Source organism: Narcine bancroftii, chromosome 2, assembly GCF_036971445.1.
Source record: "Narcine bancroftii isolate sNarBan1 chromosome 2, sNarBan1.hap1, whole genome shotgun sequence".
Classification (NCBI taxonomy): Eukaryota; Metazoa; Chordata; class Chondrichthyes; order Torpediniformes; family Narcinidae; genus Narcine; species Narcine bancroftii.
The window spans coordinates 336,379,232-336,401,864 of NC_091470.1; positions in this window are offsets into that span (position 1 = coordinate 336,379,232).

The following is a 22,633-nucleotide window of genomic DNA, read 5'->3' on the forward strand; positions in this document are numbered from 1 at the left end:
GCAGGGAATCAGAGGAGGGGAATCAGAGGTGGGGAATCAGAGGCCGGGAATCAGAGGCCGGGAATCAGAGCTGGGCAATCGGAGGAGGGGAATCAGAGGCGGGGAATCAGAGGTGGGGTGTCAGAGGCCGGGAATCAGAGATGGGGAATCAGTGGTGGTGAATCAGAGATGGGGAATCAGAGGCGGGGAATCAGAGGCGGGGAATCAGACACGGGGAATCAGAGGCGGGGAATCAGTGCTGGGGAATCAGAGGCGGGGAATCAGAAGCGGGGAATTAGAGGCAGGGAAACAGAGGGTGGGAATCAGAATTGGGGAATCAGAGGCAGGGAATCAGATATGGAGAATCAGAGGCAGGAAATCAGAGATGGGGAATCAGAGGCGGGGAATCAGAGGCGGGGAATCAGAGATATGGATTCAGAGGTGGGGAATTCGAGGCGGGGAATCAGAGGCGGGGAATCAGAGGCTGGGAATTAGAGGCCGGGAATCAGAGGCCGGGGATGAGAGGCCAGGAATCAGAGGTGGGGAATCAGAGGCCGGATATGAGAGATGGGGAATCAGAGGTGGTGAATCAGAGATGGGGAGTCAGAGCTGGGGAATCAGAGGTGGGGATTCAGACGCGGGGAATCAAAGGCAGGGAATCAGATGCGGGGAATCACAGTTGGGGAATCAGAGTTGGGAAAGCAGCGGTGGGGAATCAGAGGTGATGAATCAGAGATGGGGAAATAGAGGCGGGGTATCAGAGGCGGGGATTCAGAGGCGGGTAATCAGAGGCAGGGAATCAGAGGTGGGGTGTCAGAGGCCGGGAATCAGAGAAGGGGAATCAGAGGCGGCGAATCAGAGATGGGAAATCAGACTTGGGGAATTAGAGGTTGTGAATCAGAGATGGGGAATCAGAGGCGGGGAATCAGAGGCCGAGGATTCAGACGCGGGGAATCAGATGCGAGGAATCAGAGCTGGGGAATCAGAGGAGGGGAATCAGAGTTGGGGAATCAGAGGCAGGGAATGAGATACGGGGAATCAGAGATTTGGAATCAGAGGTGGGTATTCGAGGCGGGCAATCAGAGGTGGGGAATCAGAGGCTGGGAATCAGATATGGGGAATCAGACGCGGGGAATCAGGTGTTGTGAATCAGAGATGGGTATCAGAGTCGGGGAATCAGAGGCGGGGATTCAGACGCGGGGAATCAGATGCGGGGAATCAGAGCTGGGGAATCAGAGGCGGGGAATCAGAGTTGGGGAATCAGAGGCAGGGAATTAGATATGGACAATCAGAGGCAGGGAATCAGAGGCCGGGAATCAGAGGCCGGGCATCAATGGCCGGGAATCAGAGGTGGGGAATCAGAGATGGGGAATCAGAGGTGGTGAATCAGAGATGGGGAATCAGAGGCAGGGAAACAGAGGGTGGGAATCAGAATTGGGGAATCAGAGGCAGGGAATCAGATATGGAGAATCAGAGGCAGGAAATCAGAGATGGGGAATCAGAACTGGGGAATTAGAGGCGGGGATTCAGACGCGGGGAATCAGAGGTGGGGAATCAGAGTTCGGGAATCAGAGGCAGGGAATCAGATATGGAGAATCAAAGGCAGGGAATCAGAGTCAGGGAATCAGAGGTGGGGAATCTGAAGTGGGGAATCAAAGGCAGGGAATCAGATGCGGGGAATCAGTGATGGGGAATCAGAGACGGGGAATCAGAGGCGGGGATTCAGACGCGGGGAATCAGAGGCGGGGTATCAGAGCTGGGGAATCAGAGGCGGGGAATCAGTATAGGCTAATCAGAGGCAGGGAATCAGATATGGAGAATCAGAGGCAGGGAATCAGAGATGCGGAATCAGAGGCGGGGAATCAGAGGCAGGGAATCAGAGGCTGGGTATCAGGGGCTGGGAATCAGATGCGGGGAATCAGAGGCGGGGAATCAGAGGCTGGGAATTAGAGGCCGGGAATCAGAGGCCAGGGATGAGAGGCCTGGAATCAGAGGTGGGGAATCAGAGGCCGGGTATCAGAGATGGGGAATCAGAGGTGGTGAATCAGAGATGGGGAATCAGAGGCGGGGAATCAGAGGGGGGGAATCAGACGCAAGGAATCAGAGGCGGGGAATCGGAGCTGGGGAATCAGAGGTGGGGATTCAGACGCGGGGAATCAGAGGCAGGGAATCAGACTTGGGGAATCAGAGGCAGGGAATCAGATATGGAGAATCAAATTCAGGGAATCAGAGGCAGGGATTCAGAGGTGGGGAATCAGAGCTGGGGAATTAGAGGCGGGGAATCAGAATTGGGGAATCAGAGGCAGGGAATCAGATATGGAGAATCAGAGGCAGGGAATCAGAGATGGGGAATCAGAGGCGGGGAATCAGAGGCGGGGAATCAGAGATGGGGTATCAGAGGTGGGGAATACGAGGCGGGGAATCAGAGGCGGGGAATCAGAGGCTGGGAATTAGATGCCAGGAATCAGAGGCCGGGGATGAGAGGCCGGGAATCAGCGGTGGGGAATCAGAGGCCCGGTATCAGAGATGGGGAATCAGAGGCAGGGAATCAGAGGCGGGGAATCAGAGGCTGGCAATCAGAGGCCGGGCATCAGAGGCCGGGAATCAGAGGTGGGGAATCAGAGGCCGGGAATCAGAGATGGGGAATCAGAGGTGGTGAATCAGAGATGGGGAATCAGAGGCGGGGTATCAGAGGCCGGGAATCAGACGCAGGGAATCAGAGGCGGGGAATCAGAGCTGGGGAATTAGAGGGGGGGATTCAGACGCGGGGAATCAGAGGCGGGGAATCAGAGTTCGGGAATCAGAGGCAGGGAATCAGATGCGGGGAATCAGAGATGGGGAATCATAGTCGGGGAAACAGAGGCGGGGAATCAGAGGTGGGGAATCAGAGGAGGGGAATCAGAGGCAGGGAATCAGAGGCCGGGAATCAGAGGCCGTGAATCAGAGCTGGGGAATCAGAGGCAGGGAATCAGATACGGGGAATCAGAGATTTGGAATCAGAGGTGGGGAATTCGAGGCGGGCAATCAGAGGTGGGGATTGAGAGGCTGGGAATCAGATATGGGGAATCAGACGCCGGGAATCAGATGTTGTGAATCAGAGATGGATATCAGAGTCGGGGAATCAGAGGCGGGAATTCAGACGCGGGGAATCAGATGCGGGGAATCAGAGCTGGTGAATCAGAGGGGGGGATTCATACGCGGGGAATCAGAGGCGGGGAATCAGAGTTCGGGAATCAGAGGCAGGGTATCAGATATGGAGAATCAAAGGCAGGGAATCAGAGGAGGGGAATCAGAGGTGGGGAATCAGAGGCCGGGAATCAGAGGCCGGGAATCAGAGCTGGGCAATCAGAGGAGGGGAATCAGAGGCGGGGAATCAGAGGTGGGGTGTCAGAGGCCGGGAATCAGAGATGGGGAATCAGTGGTGGTGAATCAGAGATGGGGAATCAGAGGCGGGGAATCAGAGGCGGGGAATCAGACACGGGGAATCAGAGGCGGGGAATCAGTGCTGGGGAATCAGAGGCGGGGAATCAGAGGCAGGGAAACAGAGGGTGGGAATCAGAATTGGGGAATCAGAGGCAGGGAATCAGATATGGAGAATCAGAGGCAGGGAATCAGAGATGGGGATTCAGAGGCAGGGAATCAGAGGCGGGGAATCAGAGATATGGAATCAGAGGTGGGGAATTCGAGGCGGGGAATCAGAGGCGGGGAATCAGAGGCTGGGTATTAGAGGCCGGGAATCAGAGGCCGGGGATGAGAGGCCAGGAATCAGAGGTGGGGAATCAGAGGCCGGGTATGAGAGATGGGGAATCAGAGGTGGTGAATCAGAGATGGGGAATCAGAGCTGGGGAATCAGAGGTGGGGATTCAGACGCGGGGAATCAGAGGCGGGGAATCAGAGTTCGGGAATCAGAGGCAGGGAATCAGATATGGAGAATCAAAGGCAGGGAATCAGAGTCAGGGAATCAGAGGTGGGGAATCTGAAGCGGGGAATCAAAGGCAGGGAATCAGATGCGGGGAATCAGAGTTGGGGAATCAGAGTTGGGGAAGCAGCGGTGGGGAATCAGAGGTGATGAATCAGAGATGGGGAAATAGAGGCGGGGTATCAGAGGCGGGGAATCAGAGGCGGGTAATCAGAGGCGGGGAATCAGAGGTGGGGTGTCAGAGGCCGGGAATCAGAGATGGGGAATCAGAGGCGGCGAATCAGAGATGGGAAATCAGACTTGGGGAATTAGATGTTGTGAATCAGAGATGGGGAATCAGAGGCGGGGAATCAGAGGACGAGGATTCAGACGCGGGGAATCAGACGCGAGGAATCAGAGCTGGGGAATCAGAGGAGGGGAATCAGAGTTGTGGAATCAGAGGCAGGGAATCAGATATGGAGAGTCAGAGGCAGGGAATCAGAGATGGGGAATCATAGGTGGGGAATCAGAGGCGGCGAATCAGAGGCGGGGAATTAGAGGCAGGTAATCAGATACGGGGAATCAGAGATTTGGAATCAGAGGTGGGGAATTCGAGGCGGGCAATCAGAGGTGGGGAATCAGAGGCTGGGAATCAGATATGGGGAATCAGACGCGGGGAATCAGGTGTTGTGAATCAGAGATGGGTATCAGAGTCGGGGAATCATAGGCGGGGATTCAGACGCGGGGAATCAGATGCGGGGAATCAGAGCTGGGGAATCAGAGGGGGGGATTCAGACGCGGGGAATCAGAGGCGGAGAATCAGAGTTCGGGAATCAGAGGCAGGGTATCAGATATGGAGAATCAAAGGCAGGGAATCAGAGGAGGGGAATCAGAGGTGGGGAATCAGAGGCCGGGAATCAGAGGCCGGGAATCAGAGCTGGGCAATCGGAGGAGGGGAATCAGAGGCGGGGAATCAGAGGTGGGGTGTCAGAGGCCGGGAATCAGAGATGGGGAATCAGTGGTGGTGAATCAGAGATGGGGAATCAGAGGCGGGGAATCAGAGGCGGGGAATCAGACACGGGGAATCAGAGGCGGGGAATCAGTGCTGGGGAATCAGAGGCGGGGAATCAGAAGCGGGGAATTAGAGGCAGGGAAACAGAGGGTGGGATTCAGAATTGTGGAATCAGAGGCAGGGAATCAGATATGGAGAATCAGAGGCAGGAAATCAGAGATGGGGAATCAGAGGCGGGGAATCAGAGGCGGGGAATCAGAGATATGGATTCAGAGGTGGGGAATTCGAGGCGGGGAATCAGAGGCGGGGAATCAGAGGCTGGGAATTAGAGGCCGGGAATCAGAGGCCGGGGATGAGAGGCCAGGAATCAGAGGTGGGGATTCAGAGGCCGGATATGAGAGATGGGGAATCAGAGGTGGTGAATCAGAGATGGGGAGTCAGAGCTGGGGAATCAGAGGTGGGGATTCAGACGCGGGGAATCAAAGGCAGGGAATCAGATGCGGGGAATCACAGTTGGGGAATCAGAGTTGGGAAAGCAGCGGTGGGGAATCAGAGGTGATGAATCAGAGATGGGGAAATAGAGGCGGGGTATCAGAGGCGGGGATTCAGAGGCGGGTAATCAGAGGCAGGGAATCAGAGGTGGGGTGTCAGAGGCCGGGAATCAGAGAAGGGGAATCAGAGGCGGCGAATCAGAGATGGGAAATCAGACTTGGGGAATTAGAGGTTGTGAATCAGAGATGGGGAATCAGAGGCGGGGAATCAGAGGCCGAGGATTCAGACGCGGGGAATCAGATGCGAGGAATCAGAGCTGGGGAATCAGAGGAGGGGAATCAGGGTTGGGGAATCAGAGGCAGGGAATGAGATACGGGGAATCAGAGATTTGGAATCAGAGGTGGGTATTCGAGGCGGGCAATCAGAGGTGGGGAATCAGAGGCTGGGAATCAGATATGGGGAATCAGACGCGGGGAATCAGGTGTTGTGAATCAGAGATGGGTATCAGAGTCGGGGAATCAGAGGCGGGGATTCAGACGCGGGGAATCAGATGCGGGGAATCAGAGCTGGGGAATCAGAGGCGGGGAATCAGAGTTGGGGAATCAGAGGCAGGGAATCAGATATGGACAATCAGAGGCAGGGAATCAGAGGCCGGGAATCAGAGGCCGGGCATCAATGGCCGGGAATCAGAGGTGGGGAATCAGAGATGGGGAATCAGAGGTGGTGAATCAGAGATGGGGAATCAGAGGCAGGGAAACAGAGGGTGGGAATCAGAATTGGGGAATCAGAGGCAGGGAATCAGATATGGAGAATCAGAGGCAGGAAATCAGAGATGGGGAATCAGAACTGGGGAATTAGAGGCGGGGATTCAGACGCGGGGAATCAGAGGTGGGGAATCAGAGTTCGGGAATCAGAGGCAGGGAATCAGATATGGAGAATCAAAGGCAGGGAATCAGAGTCAGGGAATCAGAGGTGGGGAATCTGAAGTGGGGAATCAAAGGCAGGGAATCAGATGCGGGGAATCAGTGATGGGGAATCAGAGACGGGGAATCAGAGGCGGGGATTCAGACGCGGGGAATCAGAGGCGGGGAATCAGAGGCTGGGAATTAGAGGCCGGGAATCAGAGGCCAGGGATGAGAGGCCTGGAATCAGAGGTGGGGAATCAGAGGCCGGGTATCAGAGATGGGGAATCAGAGGTGGTGAATCAGAGATGGGGAATCAGAGGCGGGGAATCAGAGGGGGGGAATCAGGCGCAAGGAATCAGAGGCGGGGAATCGGAGCTGGGGAATCAGAGGTGGGGATTCAGACGCGGGGAATCAGAGGCGGGGAATCAGACTTGGGGAATCAGAGGCAGGGAATCAGATATGGAGAATCAAATTCAGGGAATCAGAGGCAGGGATTCAGAGGTGGGGAATCAGAGCTGGGGAATCAGAGGCGGGGAATCAGAATTGGGGAATCAGAGGCAGGGAATCAGATATGGAGAATCAGAGGCAGGGAATCAGAGATGGGGAATCAGAGGCGGGGATTCAGAGGCGGGGAATCAGAGATGGGGTATCAGAGGTGGGGAATACGAGGCGGGGAATCAGAGGCGGGGAATCAGAGGCTGGGAATTAGAGGCCAGGAATCAGAGGCCGGGGATGAGAGGCCGGGAATCAGCGGTGGGGAATCAGAGGCCCGGTATCAGAGATGGGGAATCAGAGGTGGTGAATTAGAGATGGGGATTCAGAGGCGGGGAATCAGAGGCGGGGAACCAGACGCAAGGAATCAGAGGCGGGGAATCAGAGCTGGGGAATCAGAGGTGGGTTTCAGACACGGGGAATCAGAGGCAGGGAATCAGAGTAGGGGAATCAGAGGCAGGTAATCAGATATGGAGAATCAAATGCAGGGAATCAGAGGCAGGGAATCAGAGGTGGGGAATCAGAGGCGGGGAATCAAAGGCAGGGAATCAGATTCGGGGAATCAGAGTTGGGGAATCAGAGTTGGGGAAGCAGAGGTGGGGAATCAGAGTTGATGAATCAGAGATGGGGAATCAGAGGCGGGGAATCAGTATAGGGGAATCAGAGGCAGGGAATCAGATGTGGAGAATCAGAGGCAGGGAATCAGAGATGCGGAATCAGAGGCGGGGAATCAGAGGCAGGGAATCAGAGGCTGGGTATCAGAGGCTGGGAATCAGATGCGGGGAATCAGAGATGGGGAATCTGAGGTGGGGAATTCGAGGCGGGGAATCAGAGGCGGGGAATCAGAGGCTGGGAATTAGAGGCCGGGAATCAGAGGCCAGGGATGAGAGGCCTTGAATCATAGGTGGGGAATCAGAGGCCGGGTATCAGAGATGGGGAATCAGAGGTGGTGAATCAGAGATGGGGAATCAGAGGCGGGGAATCAGAGGCGGGGAATCAGACGCAAGGAATCAGAGGCGGGGAATCAGAGCTGGGGAATCAGAGGTGGGGATTCAGACGCGGGGAATCAGAGGCGGGGAATCAGACTTGGGGAATCAGAGGCAGGGAATCAGATATGGAGAATCAAATTCAGGGAATCAGAGGCAGGGATTCAGAGGTGGGGAATCAGAGGCGGGGAATCAAAGGCAGGGAATCAGATGCGGGGAATCAGAGTTGGGGTATCAGAGTTGGGGAAGCAGAGGTGGGGTATCAGAGGTGATGAATCAGAGATGGGGAATCAGAGGCGGGGTATCAGAGGTGGGGAATCAGAGGCGGGTAATCAGAGGCGGAGAATCAGAGGCCGGGAATCAGAGGTCGGGAATCAAAGGCCGGGAATCAGACGTGGAGAATCATAGGCGTGGAATCAGAGGAGGGGAATCAGACACGGGGAATCAGAGGCGGGGAATCAGAGCTGGGGAATCTGAGGCGGGGAATCAGAGGCAGGGATACAGAGGCGGGGAATTAGATATGGGGAATCTGAGGTGGGGAATCAGAGGCCGGGAATCAGAGGCCGGGAATTAGAATTGGGGAATAGGGGAATCAGAGATGGGTAATCAGATGCCGCGAATCAGAGATGGGGAATCAGACGTGGGGAATTAGAGGTTGTGAATCAGAGATGGGGAATCAGAGGCGGGGAATCAGAGGCCAGGGATTCAGACGTGGGGAATCAGACGCGGGGAATCAGAGCTGGGGAATCAGAGGAGGGGAATCAGAGGCGGGTAATCAGAGGCGTGGTATCAGAGGTGGGAAATGAGTGGCGGGGAATCAGACGCAGGGAATCAGAGGCGGGGAATCAGAGGTGGGGAATCTGAAGCGGGGAATCAAAGGCAGGGAATCAGATGCAGGGAATCAGAGTTGGGGAATCAGAGTTGGGGAATCAGAGGTTGTGAATCAGAGATGGGGAATCAGAGGCGGGGAATCAGAGGCGGGGATTCAGACGCGGGGAATCAGAGGCGGGGAATCAGAGTTGGGGTATCAGAGTTGGGGAAGCAGAGGTGGGGTATCAGAGGTGATGAATCAGAGATGGGGAATCAGAGGCGGGGTATCAGAGGTGGGGAATCAGAGGCGGGTAATCAGAGGCGGAGAATCAGAGGCCGGGAATCAGAGGTCGGGAATCAAAGGCCGGGAATCAGACGTGGAGAATCATAGGCGTGGAATCAGAGGAGGGGAATCAGACACGGGGAATCAGAGGCGGGGAATCAGAGCTGGGGAATCTGAGGCGGGGAATCAGAGGCAGGGATACAGAGGCGGGGAATTAGATATGGGGAATCTGAGGTGGGGAATCAGAGGCCGGGAATCAGAGGCCGGGAATTAGAATTGGGGAATAGGGGAATCAGAGATGGGTAATCAGATGCCGCGAATCAGAGATGGGGAATCAGACGTGGGGAATTAGAGGTTGTGAATCAGAGATGGGGAATCAGAGGCGGGGAATCAGAGGCCAGGGATTCAGACGTGGGGAATCAGACGCGGGGAATCAGAGCTGGGGAATCAGAGGAGGGGAATCAGAGGCGGGTAATCAGAGGCGTGGTATCAGAGGTGGGAAATGAGTGGCGGGGAATCAGACGCAGGGAATCAGAGGCGGGGAATCAGAGGTGGGGAATCTGAAGCGGGGAATCAAAGGCAGGGAATCAGATGCAGGGAATCAGAGTTGGGGAATCAGAGTTGGGGAATCAGAGGTTGTGAATCAGAGATGGGGAATCAGAGGCGGGGAATCAGAGGCGGGGATTCAGACGCGGGGAATCAGAGGCGGGGAATCAGAGCTGGGGAATCAGAGGCGGGGAATCAGAATTGGGGAATCAGAGGCAGGGAATCAGATATGGAGAATCAGAGGCAGGGAATCAGAGATGGGGAATCAGAGGCGGGGAATCAGAGGCGGGGAATGAGAGATGGGGTATCAGAGGTGGGGAATTCGAGGCGGGGAATCAGAGGCGGGGAATCAGAGGCTGGGAATTAGAGGCCAGGAATCAGAGGCCGGGGATGAGAGGCCGGGAATCAGCGGTGGGGAATCAGAGGCCCGGTATCAGAGATGGGGAATCAGAGGTGGTGAATTAGAGATGGGGATTCAGAGGCGGGGAATCAGAGGCGGGGAATCAGACGCAAGGAATCAGAGGCGGGGAATCAGAGTTGGGGAATCAGAGGCAGGTAATCAGATATGGAGAATCAAATGCAGGGAATCAGAGGCAGGGAATCAGAGGTGGGGAATCAGAGGCGGGGAATGAAAGGCAGGGAATCAGATTCGGGGAATCAGAGTTGGGGAATCAGAGTTGGGGAAGCAGAGGTGGGGAATCAGAGTTGATGAATCAGAGATGGGGAATCAGAGGCAGGGTATCTGAGGCGGGGAATCAGAGGCGGGTAATCAGAGGCGGGGTATCAGAGGTGGGTAATCAGAGGCGGGGAATCAGTGGCCGGGAATCAGAGGCGGGGAATAAGAGGAGGGGAATCAGAGGCAGGGAATCAGATGCGGGGAATCAGAGTTGGGGAATCAGAGGTGGGGAATCAGAGGCGGGGAATCAGAGGCGGGGAATCAGAGGTCGGGAATCAGAGGCCGGGAATTAAAGGCCGGGAATCAGACGTGGGGAATCAGAGGTGGGGAATCAGAGCTGGGGTATCAGTGTCGGGGAATCAGAGACGGGGAATCAGAGGAGGGGAATCAGAGGCGGGGAATCAGAGGCAGGGAATCAGATGCGAGGAATCAGAGATGGGGAATCAGAGGCGGGGAAACAGAGGCGGGGAATCAGAGGAGGGGAATCAGAGGAGGGGAATCAGAGGCAGGGAATCAGAGGCCGGGAATCAGAGGCCGGGAATCAGAGCTGGGGAATCAGAGGCGGGGAATCAGAGGCAGGGAATCAGAGGCGGGGAATCAGAGGCTGGCAATCAGAGGCCGGGCATCAGAGGCCGGGATTCAGAGGTGGGGAATCAGAGGCCGGGAATCAGAGATGGGGAATCAAAGGTGGTGAATCAGAGATGGGGAATCAGAGGCGGGGTATCAGAGGCCGGGAATCAGATGCAGGGTGTCAGAGGCGGGGAATCAGAGCTGGGGAATTAGAGGGGCGGATTCAGACGCGGGGAATCAGAGGCGGGGAATCAGAGTTCGGGAATCAGAGGCAGGGAATCAGATACGGGGAATCAGAGATTTGGAATCAGAGGTGGGGAATTCGAGGCGGGCAATCAGAGGTGGGGATTGAGAGGCTGGGAATCAGATATGGGGAATCAGACGCCGGGAATCAGATGTTGTGAATCAGAGATGGGTATCAGAGTCGGGGAATCAGAGGCGGGGATTCAGACGCGGGGAATCAGATGCGGGGAATCAGAGCTAGGGAATCAGAGGGGGGGATTCAGACGCGGGGAATCAGAGGCGGGGAATCAGAGTTCAGGAATCAGAGGCAGGCTATCAGATATGGACAATCAAAGGCAGGGAATCAGAGGAGGGGAATCAGAGGCCGGGAATCAGAGGCCGGGAATCAGAGCTGGGCAATCAGAGGAGGGGAATCAGAGGCGGGGAATCAGAGGTGGGGTGTCAGAGGCCGGGAATCAGAGATGGGGAATCAGTGGTGGTGAATCAGAGATGGGGAATCATAGGCGGGGAATCAGAGGCGGGGAATCAGACACGGGGAATCAGAGGCGGGGAATCAGTGCTGGGGAATCAGAGGCGGGGAATCAGAAGCGGGGAATCAGAGGCAGGGAAACAGAGGGTGGGAATCAGAATTGGGGAATCAGAGGCAGGGAATCAGATATGGAGAATCAGAGGCAGTGAATCAGAGATGGGGAATCAGAGGCGGGGAATCAGAGGCGGGGAATCAGAGATATGGAATCAGAGGTGGGGAATTCGAGGCGGGGAATCAGAGGCGGGGAATCAGAGGCTGGGAATTAGAGGCCGGGAATCAGAGGCCGGGGATGAGAGGCCAGGAATCAGAGGTGGGGTATCAGAGGCCGGGTATGAGAGATGGGGAATCAGAGGTGGTGAATCAGAGATGGGGAATCAGAGCTGGGGAATCAGAGGTGGGGATTCAGACGCGGGGAATCAGAGGCGGGGAATCAGAGTTCGGGAATCAGAGGCAGGGAATCAGATATGGAGAATCAAAGGCAGGGAATCAGAGTCAGGGAATCAGAGGTGGGGAATCTGAAGCGGGGAATCAAAGGCAGGGAATCAGATGCGGGGAATCAGAGTTGGGGAATCAGAGTTGGGGAAGCAGCGGTGGGGAATCAGATGTGATGAATCAGAGATGGGGAAATAGAGGCGGGGTATCAGAGGTGGGGAATCAGAGGCGGTTAATCAGAGGCGGGGAATCAGAGGTGGGGTGTCAGAGGCCGGGAATCAGAGATGGGGAATCAGAGGCGGCGAATCAGAGATGGGAAATCAGACTTGGGGAATTAGAGGTTGTGAATCAGAGATGGGGAATCAGAGGCGGGGAATCAGAGGCCGAGGATTCAGACGCGGGGAATCAGACGCGAGGAATCAGAGCTGGGGAATCAGAGGAGGGGAATCAGAGTTGTGGAATCAGAGGCAGGGAATCAGATATGGAGAATCAGAGGCAGGGAATCAGAGATGGGGAATCATAGGCGGGGAATTAGAGGCAGGGAATCAGATACGGGGAATCAGAGATTTGGAATCAGAGGTGGGGAATTCGAGGCGGGCAATCAGAGGTGGGGAATCAGAGGCTGGGAATCAGATATGGGGAATCAGACGCGGGGAATCAGGTGTTGTGAATCAGAGATGGGTATCAGAGTCGGGGAATCATAGGCGGGGATTCAGACGCGGGGAATCAGATGCGGGGAATCAGAGCTGGGGAATCAGAGGGGGGGATTCAGACGCGGGGAATCAGAGGCGGAGAATCAGAGTTCGGGAATCAGAGGCAGGGTATCAGATATGGAGAATCAAAGGCAGGGAATCAGAGGAGGGGAATCAGAGGTGGGGAATCGGAGGCCGGGAATCAGAGGCCGGGAATCAGAGCTGGGCAATCAGAGGAGGGGAATCAGAGGCGGGGAATCAGAGGTGGGGTGTCAGAGGCCGGGAATCAGAGATGGGGAATCAGTGGTGGTGAATCAGAGATGGGGAATCAGAGGCGGGGAATCAGAGGCGGGGAATCAGACACGGGGAATCAGAGTCGGGGAATCAGTGCTGGGGAATCAGAGGCGGGGAATCAGAAGCGGGGAATCAGAGGCAGGGAAACAGAGGGTGGGAATCAGAATTGGGGAATCAGAGGCAGGGAATCAGATATGGAGAATCAGAGGCAGAGAATCAGAGATGGGGAATCAGAGGCGGGGAATCAGAGGCGGGGAATCAGAGATATGGAATCAGAGGTGGGGAATTCGAGGCGGGGAATTAGAGGCGGGGAATCAGAGGCTGGGAATTAGAGGCCGGGAATCAGAGGCCGGGGATGAGAGGCCAGGAATCAGAGGTGGGGAATCAGAGGCCGGGTATGAGAGATGGGGAATCAGAGGTGGTGAATCAGAGATGGGGAATCAGAGCTGGGGAATCATAGGTGGGGATTCAGACCGGGGAATCAGAGGCGGGGTATCAGAGTTCGGGAATCAGAGGCAGGGAATCAGATATGGAGAATCAAAGGCAGGGAATCAGAGTCAGGGAATCAGAGGTGGGGAATCTGAAGCGGGGAATCAAAGGCAGGGAATCAGATGCGGGGAATCAGAGTTGGGGAATCAGAGTTGGGGAAGCAGCGGTGGGGAATCAGAGCTGATGAATCAGAGATGGGGAAATAGAGGCGGGGTATCAGAGGCGGGGAATCAGAGGCGGGTAATCAGAGGCGGGGAATCAGAGGTGGGGTGTCAGAGGCCGGGAATCAGAGATGGGGAATCAGAGGCGGCGAATCAGAGATGGGAAATCAGACTTGGGGAATTAGAGGTTGTGAATCAGAGATGGGGAATCAGAGGCGGGGAATCAGAGGCCGAGGATTCAGACGCGGGGAATCAGACGCGAGGAATCAGAGCTGGGGAATCAGAGGAGGGGAATCAGAGTTGTGGAATCAGAGGCAGGGAATCAGATATGGAGAATCAGAGGCAGGGAATCAGAGATGGGGAATCATAGGTGGGGAATCAGAGGCGGCGAATCAGAGGCGGGGAATTAGAGGCAGGGAATGAGATACGGGGATTCAGAGATTTGGAATCAGAGGTGGGGAATTCGAGGCGGGCAATCAGAGGTGGGGAATCAGAGGCTGGGAATCAGATATGGGGAATCAGACGCGGGGAATCAGGTGTTGTGAATCAGAGATGGGTATCAGAGTCGGGGAATCAGAGGCGGGGATTCAGATGCGGGGAATCAGATGCGGGGAATCAGAGCTGGGGAATCAGAGGCGGGGAATCAGAGATTGGGAATCAGAAGTGGGGAATCAGAGGTGGGGAATCAGAGGCGGGGAAACAGAGGCAGGGAATCAGATGCGGGGAATCAGAGATGGGGAATCAGAGGCTGGGAATCAGAGGCCGGGAATCAGAGGCCGGGCATCAATGGCCGGGAATCAGAGGTGGGGAATCAGAGGCCGGGAATCAGAGATGGGGAATCAGAGGTGGTGAATCAGAGATGGGGAATCAGAGGCGGGGAATCATAGGCGGGGAATCAGACGCAGGGAATCAGAGGCGGGGAATCAGAACTGGGGAATTAGAGGCGGGGATTCAGACTCGGGGAATCAGAGGTGGGGAATCAGAGTTCAGGAATCAGACGCAGGGAATCAGATATGGAGAATCAAAGGCAGGGAATCAGAGTCAGGGAATCAGAGGTGGGGAATCTGAAGCGGGGAATGAAAGGCAGGGAATCAGATGCGGGGAATCAGAGATGGGGAATCAGAGACGGGGAATCAGAGGCGGGGATTCAGACGCGGGGAATCAGAGGCGGGGTATCAGAGCTGGGGAATCAGAGGCGGGGAATCAGTATAGGGGAATCAGAGGCAGGGAATCAGATATGGAGAATCAGAGGCAGGGAATCAGAGGCCGGGAATCAGAGGCGGGGAATCAGAGGCTGGCAATCAGAGGCCGGGCATCAGAGGCCGGGATTCAGAGGTGGGGAATCAGAGGCCGGGAAACAGAGATGGGGAATCAGAGGTGGTGAATCAGAGATGGGGAATCAGAGGCGGGGTATCAGAGGCCGGGAATCAGACGCAGGGAATCAGAGGCGGGGAATCAGAGCTGGGGAATTAGAGGGGGGGATTCAGACGCGGGGAATCAGAGACGGGGAATCAGAGTTCGGGAATCAGAGGCAGGGAATCAGATACGGGGAATCAGAGATTTGGAATCAGAGGTGGGGAATTCGAGGCGGGCAATCAGAGGTGGGGATTGAGAGGCTGGGAATCAGATATGGGGAATCAGACGCCGGGAATCAGATGTTGTGAATCAGAGATGGGTATCAGAGTCGGGGAATCAGAGGCGGGGATTCAGACGCGGGGAATCAGAGCTAGGGAATCAGAGCTAGGGAATCAGAGGGGGGGATTCAGACGCGGAAAATCAGAGGCGGGGAATCAGAGTTCAGGAATCAGAGGCAGGGTATCAGATATGGATAATCAAAGGCAGGGAATCAGAGGAGGGGAATCAGAGGTGGGGAATCAGAGGCCGGGAATCAGAGGCCGGGAATCAGAGCTGGGCAATCAGAGGAGGGGAATCAGAGGCGGGGAATCAGAGGTGGGGTGTCAGAGGCCGGGAATCAGAGATGGGGAATCAGTGGTGGTGAATCAGAGATGGGGAATCAGAGGCGGGGAATCAGAGGCGGGGAATCAGACACGGGGAATCAGAGGCGGGGAATCAGTGCTGGGGAATCAGAGGCGGGGAATCAGAAGCGGGGAATCAGAGGCAGGGAAACAGAGGGTGGGAATCAGAATTGGGGAATCAGAGGCAGGGAATCAGATATGGAGAATCAGAGGCAGTGAATCAGAGATGGGGAATCAGAGGCGGGGAATCAGAGGCGGGGAATCAGAGATATGGAATCAGAGGTGGGGAATTCGAGGCGGGGAATCAGAGGCGGGGAATCAGAGGCTGGGAATTAGAGGCCGGGAATCAGAGGCCGGGGATGAGAGGCCAGGAATCAGAGGTGGGGTATCAGAGGCCGGGTATGAGAGATGGGGAATCAGAGGTGGTGAATCAGAGATGGGGAATCAGAGCTGGGGAATCAGAGGTGGGGATTCAGACGCGGGGAATCAGAGGCGGGGAATCAGAGTTCGGGAATCAGAGGCAGGGTATCAGATATGGAGAATCAAAGGCAGGGTATCAGAGGAGGGGAATCAGAGGTGGGGAATCAGAGGCCGGGAATCAGAGGCCAGGAATCAGAGCTGGGCAATCAGAGGAGGGGAATCAGAGGCGGGGAATCAGAGGTGGGGTGTCAGAGGCCGGGAATCAGAGATGGGGAATCAGTGGTGGTGAATCAGAGATGGGGAATCAGAGGCGGGGAATCAGAGGCGGGGAATCAGACACGGGGAATCAGAGGCGGGGAATCAGTGCTGGGGAATCAGAGGCGGGGAATCAGAGGCAGGGAAACAGAGGGTGGGAATCAGAATTGGGGAATCAGAGGCAGGGAATCAGATATGGAGAATCAGAGGCAGGGAATCAGAGATGGGGATTCAGAGGCAGGGAATCAGAGGCGGGGAATCAGAGATATGGAATCAGAGGTGGGGAATTCGAGGCGGGGAATCAGAGGCGGGGAATCAGAGGCTGGGAATTAGAGGCCGGGAATCAGAGGCCGGGGATGAGAGGCCAGGAATCAGAGGTGGGGAATCAGAGGCCGGGTATGAGAGATGGGGAATCAGAGGTGGTGAATCAGAGATGGGGAATCAGAGCTGGGGAATCAGAGGTGGGGATTCAGACGCGGGGAATCAGAGGCGGGGAATCAGAGTTCGGGAATCAGAGGCAGGGAATCAGATATGGAGAATCAAAGGCAGGGAATCAGAGTCAGGGAATCAGAGGTGGGGAATCTGAAGCGGGGAATCAAAGGCAGGGAATCAGATGCGGGGAATCAGAGTTGGGGAATCAGAGTTGGGGAAGCAGCGGTGGGGAATCAGAGGTGATGAATCAGAGATGGGGAAATAGAGGCGGGGTATCAGAGGCGGGGAATCAGAGGCGGGTAATCAGAGGCGGGGAATCAGAGGTGGGGTGTCAGAGGCCGGGAATCAGAGATGGGGAATCAGAGGCGGCGAATCAGAGATGGGAAATCAGACTTGGGGAATTAGAGGTTGTGAATCAGAGATGAGGAATCAGAGGCGGGGAATCAGAGGCCGAGGATTCAGACGCGGGGAATCAGACGCGAGGAATCAGAGCTGGGGAATCAGAGGAGGGGAATCAGAGTTGTGGAATCAGAGGCAGGGAATCAGATATGGAGAATCAGAGGCAGGGAATCAGAGATGGGGAATCATAGGTGGGGAATCAGAGGCGGCGAATCAGAGGCGGGGAATTAGAGGCAGGGAATGAGATACGGGGATTCAGAGATTTGGAATCAGAGGTGGGGAATTCGAGGCGGGCAATCAGAGGTGGGGAATCAGAGGCTGGGAATCAGATATGGGGAATCAGACGCGGGGAATCAGGTGTTGTGAATCAGAGATGGGTATCAGAGTCGGGGAATCAGAGGCGGGGATTCAGATGCGGGGAATCAGATGCGGGGAATCAGAGCTGGGGAATCAGAGGCGGGGAATCAGAGATTGGGAATCAGAAGTGGGGAATCAGAGGTGGGGAATCAGAGGCGGGGAAACAGAGGCAGGGAATCAGATGCGGGGAATCAGAGATGGGGAATCAGAGGCTGGGAATCAGAGGCCGGGAATCAGAGGCCGGGCATCAATGGCCGGGAATCAGAGGTGGGGAATCAGAGGCCGGGAATCAGAGATGGGGAATCAGAGGTGGTGAATCAGAGATGGGGAATCAGAGGCGGGGAATCATAGGCGGGGAATCAGACGCAGGGAATCAGAGGCGGGGAATCAGAACTGGGGAATTAGAGGCGGGGATTCAGACTCGGGGAATCAGAGGTGGGGAATCAGAGTTCAGGAATCAGACGCAGGGAATCAGATATGGAGAATCAAAGGCAGGGAATCAGAGTCAGGGAATCAGAGGTGGGGAATCTGAAGCGGGGAATGAAAGGCAGGGAATCAGATGCGGGGAATCAGAGATGGGGAATCAGAGACGGGGAATCAGAGGCGGGGATTCAGACGCGGGGAATCAGAGGCGGGGTATCAGAGCTGGGGAATCAGAGGCGGGGAATCAGTATAGGGGAATCAGAGGCAGGGAATCAGATATGGAGAATCAGAGGCAGGGAATCAGAGGCCGGGAATCAGAGGCGGGGAATCAGAGGCTGGCAATCAGAGGCCGGGCATCAGAGGCCGGGATTCAGAGGTGGGGAATCAGAGGCCGGGAAACAGAGATGGGGAATCAGAGGTGGTGAATCAGAGATGGGGAATCAGAGGCGGGGTATCAGAGGCCGGGAATCAGACGCAGGGAATCAGAGGCGGGGAATCAGAGCTGGGGAATTAGAGGGGGGGATTCAGACGCGGGGAATCAGAGACGGGGAATCAGAGTTCGGGAATCAGAGGCAGGGAATCAGATACGGGGAATCAGAGATTTGGAATCAGAGGTGGGGAATTCGAGGCGGGCAATCAGAGGTGGGGATTGAGAGGCTGGGAATCAGATATGGGGAATCAGACGCCGGGAATCAGATGTTGTGAATCAGAGATGGGTATCAGAGTCGGGGAATCAGAGGCGGGGATTCAGACGCGGGGAATCAGAGCTAGGGAATCAGAGCTAGGGAATCAGAGGGGGGGATTCAGACGCGGAAAATCAGAGGCGGGGAATCAGAGTTCAGGAATCAGAGGCAGGGTATCAGATATGGATAATCAAAGGCAGGGAATCAGAGGAGGGGAATCAGAGGTGGGGAATCAGAGGCCGGGAATCAGAGGCCGGGAATCAGAGCTGGGCAATCAGAGGAGGGGAATCAGAGGCGGGGAATCAGAGGTGGGGTGTCAGAGGCCGGGAATCAGAGATGGGGAATCAGTGGTGGTGAATCAGAGATGGGGAATCAGAGGCGGGGAATCAGAGGCGGGGAATCAGACACGGGGAATCAGAGGCGGGGAATCAGTGCTGGGGAATCAGAGGCGGGGAATCAGAAGCGGGGAATCAGAGGCAGGGAAACAGAGGGTGGGAATCAGAATTGGGGAATCAGAGGCAGGGAATCAGATATGGAGAATCAGAGGCAGTGAATCAGAGATGGGGAATCAGAGGCGGGGAATCAGAGGCGGGGAATCAGAGATATGGAATCAGAGGTGGGGAATTCGAGGCGGGGAATCAGAGGCGGGGAATCAGAGGCTGGGAATTAGAGGCCGGGAATCAGAGGCCGGGGATGAGAGGCCAGGAATCAGAGGTGGGGTATCAGAGGCCGGGTATGAGAGATGGGGAATCAGAGGTGGTGAATCAGAGATGGGGAATCAGAGCTGGGGAATCAGAGGTGGGGATTCAGACGCGGGGAATCAGAGGCGGGGAATCAGAGTTCGGGAATCAGAGGCAGGGTATCAGATATGGAGAATCAAAGGCAGGGTATCAGAGGAGGGGAATCAGAGGTGGGGAATCAGAGGCCGGGAATCAGAGGCCAGGAATCAGAGCTGGGCAATCAGAGGAGGGGAATCAGAGGCGGGGAATCAGAGGTGGGGTGTCAGAGGCCGGGAATCAGAGATGGGGAATCAGTGGTGGTGAATCAGAGATGGGGAATCAGAGGCGGGGAATCAGAGGCGGGGAATCAGACACGGGGAATCAGAGGCGGGGAATCAGTGCTGGGGAATCAGAGGCGGGGAATCAGAGGCAGGGAAACAGAGGGTGGGAATCAGAATTGGGGAATCAGAGGCAGGGAATCAGATATGGAGAATCAGAGGCAGGGAATCAGAGATGGGGATTCAGAGGCAGGGAATCAGAGGCGGGGAATCAGAGATATGGAATCAGAGGTGGGGAATTCGAGGCGGGGAATCAGAGGCGGGGAATCAGAGGCTGGGAATTAGAGGCCGGGAATCAGAGGCCGGGGATGAGAGGCCAGGAATCAGAGGTGGGGAATCAGAGGCCGGGTATGAGAGATGGGGAATCAGAGGTGGTGAATCAGAGATGGGGAATCAGAGCTGGGGAATCAGAGGTGGGGATTCAGACGCGGGGAATCAGAGGCGGGGAATCAGAGTTCGGGAATCAGAGGCAGGGAATCAGATATGGAGAATCAAAGGCAGGGAATCAGAGTCAGGGAATCAGAGGTGGGGAATCTGAAGCGGGGAATCAAAGGCAGGGAATCAGATGCGGGGAATCAGAGTTGGGGAATCAGAGTTGGGGAAGCAGCGGTGGGGAATCAGAGGTGATGAATCAGAGATGGGGAAATAGAGGCGGGGTATCAGAGGCGGGGAATCAGAGGCGGGTAATCAGAGGCGGGGAATCAGAGGTGGGGTGTCAGAGGCCGGGAATCAGAGATGGGGAATCAGAGGCGGCGAATCAGAGATGGGAAATCAGACTTGGGGAATTAGATGTTGTGAATCAGAGATGGGGAATCAGAGGCGGGGAATCAGAGGACGAGGATTCAGACGCGGGGAATCAGACGCGAGGAATCAGAGCTGGGGAATCAGAGGAGGGGAATCAGAGTTGTGGAATCAGAGGCAGGGAATCAGATATGGAGAGTCAGAGGCAGGGAATCAGAGATGGGGAATCATAGGTGGGGAATCAGAGGCGGCGAATCAGAGGCGGGGAATCATAGGTGGGGAATCAGAGGCGGCGAATCAGAGGCGGGGAATTAGAGGCAGGTAATCAGATACGGGGAATCAGAGATTTGGAATCAGAGGTGGGGAATTCGAGGCGGGCAATCAGAGGTGGGGAATCAGAGGCTGGGAATCAGATATGGGGAATCAGACGCGGGGAATCAGGTGTTGTGAATCAGAGATGGGTATCAGAGTCGGGGAATCATAGGCGGGGATTCAGACGCGGGGAATCAGATGCGGGGAATCAGAGCTGGGGAATCAGAGGGGGGGATTCAGACGCGGGGAATCAGAGGCGGAGAATCAGAGTTCGGGAATCAGAGGCAGGGTATCAGATATGGAGAATCAAAGGCAGGGAATCAGAGGAGGGGAATCAGAGGTGGGGAATCAGAGGCCGGGAATCAGAGGCCGGGAATCAGAGCTGGGCAATCGGAGGAGGGGAATCAGAGGCGGGGAATCAGAGGTGGGGTGTCAGAGGCCGGGAATCAGAGATGGGGAATCAGTGGTGGTGAATCAGAGATGGGGAATCAGAGGCGGGGAATCAGAGGCGGGGAATCAGACACGGGGAATCAGAGGCGGGGAATCAGTGCTGGGGAATCAGAGGCGGGGAATCAGAAGCGGGGAATTAGAGGCAGGGAAACAGAGGGTGGGAATCAGAATTGGGGAATCAGAGGCAGGGAATCAGATATGGAGAATCAGAGGCAGGAAATCAGAGATGGGGAATCAGAGGCGGGGAATCAGAGGCGGGGAATCAGAGATATGGATTCAGAGGTGGGGAATTCGAGGCGGGGAATCAGAGGCGGGGAATCAGAGGCTGGGAATTAGAGGCCGGGAATCAGAGGCCGGGGATGAGAGGCCAGGAATCAGAGGTGGGGAATCAGAGGCCGGATATGAGAGATGGGGAATCAGAGGTGGTGAATCAGAGATGGGGAGTCAGAGCTGGGGAATCAGAGGTGGGGATTCAGACGCGGGGAATCAAAGGCAGGGAATCAGATGCGGGGAATCACAGTTGGGGAATCAGAGTTGGGAAAGCAGCGGTGGGGAATCAGAGGTGATGAATCAGAGATGGGGAAATAGAGGCGGGGTATCAGAGGCGGGGATTCAGAGGCGGGTAATCAGAGGCAGGGAATCAGAGGTGGGGTGTCAGAGGCCGGGAATCAGAGAAGGGGAATCAGAGGCGGCGAATCAGAGATGGGAAATCAGACTTGGGGAATTAGAGGTTGTGAATCAGAGATGGGGAATCAGAGGCGGGGAATCAGAGGCCGAGGATTCAGACGCGGGGAATCAGATGCGAGGAATCAGAGCTGGGGAATCAGAGGAGGGGAATCAGAGTTGGGGAATCAGAGGCAGGGAATGAGATACGGGGAATCAGAGATTTGGAATCAGAGGTGGGTATTCGAGGCGGGCAATCAGAGGTGGGGAATCAGAGGCTGGGAATCAGATATGGGGAATCAGACGCGGGGAATCAGGTGTTGTGAATCAGAGATGGGTATCAGAGTCGGGGAATCAGAGGCGGGGATTCAGACGCGGGGAATCAGATGCGGGGAATCAGAGCTGGGGAATCAGAGGCGGGGAATCAGAGTTGGGGAATCAGAGGCAGGGAATTAGATATGGACAATCAGAGGCAGGGAATCAGAGGCCGGGAATCAGAGGCCGGGCATCAATGGCCGGGAATCAGAGGTGGGGAATCAGAGATGGGGAATCAGAGGTGGTGAATCAGAGATGGGGAATCAGAGGCAGGGAAACAGAGGGTGGGAATCAGAATTGGGGAATCAGAGGCAGGGAATCAGATATGGAGAATCAGAGGCAGGAAATCAGAGATGGGGAATCAGAACTGGGGAATTAGAGGCGGGGATTCAGACGCGGGGAATCAGAGGTGGGGAATCAGAGTTCGGGAATCAGAGGCAGGGAATCAGATATGGAGAATCAAAGGCAGGGAATCAGAGTCAGGGAATCAGAGGTGGGGAATCTGAAGTGGGGAATCAAAGGCAGGGAATCAGATGCGGGGAATCAGTGATGGGGAATAAGAGACGGGGAATCAGAGGCGGGGATTCAGACGCGGGGAATCAGAGGCGGGGTATCAGAGCTGGGGAATCAGAGGCGGGGAATCAGTATAGGCTAATCAGAG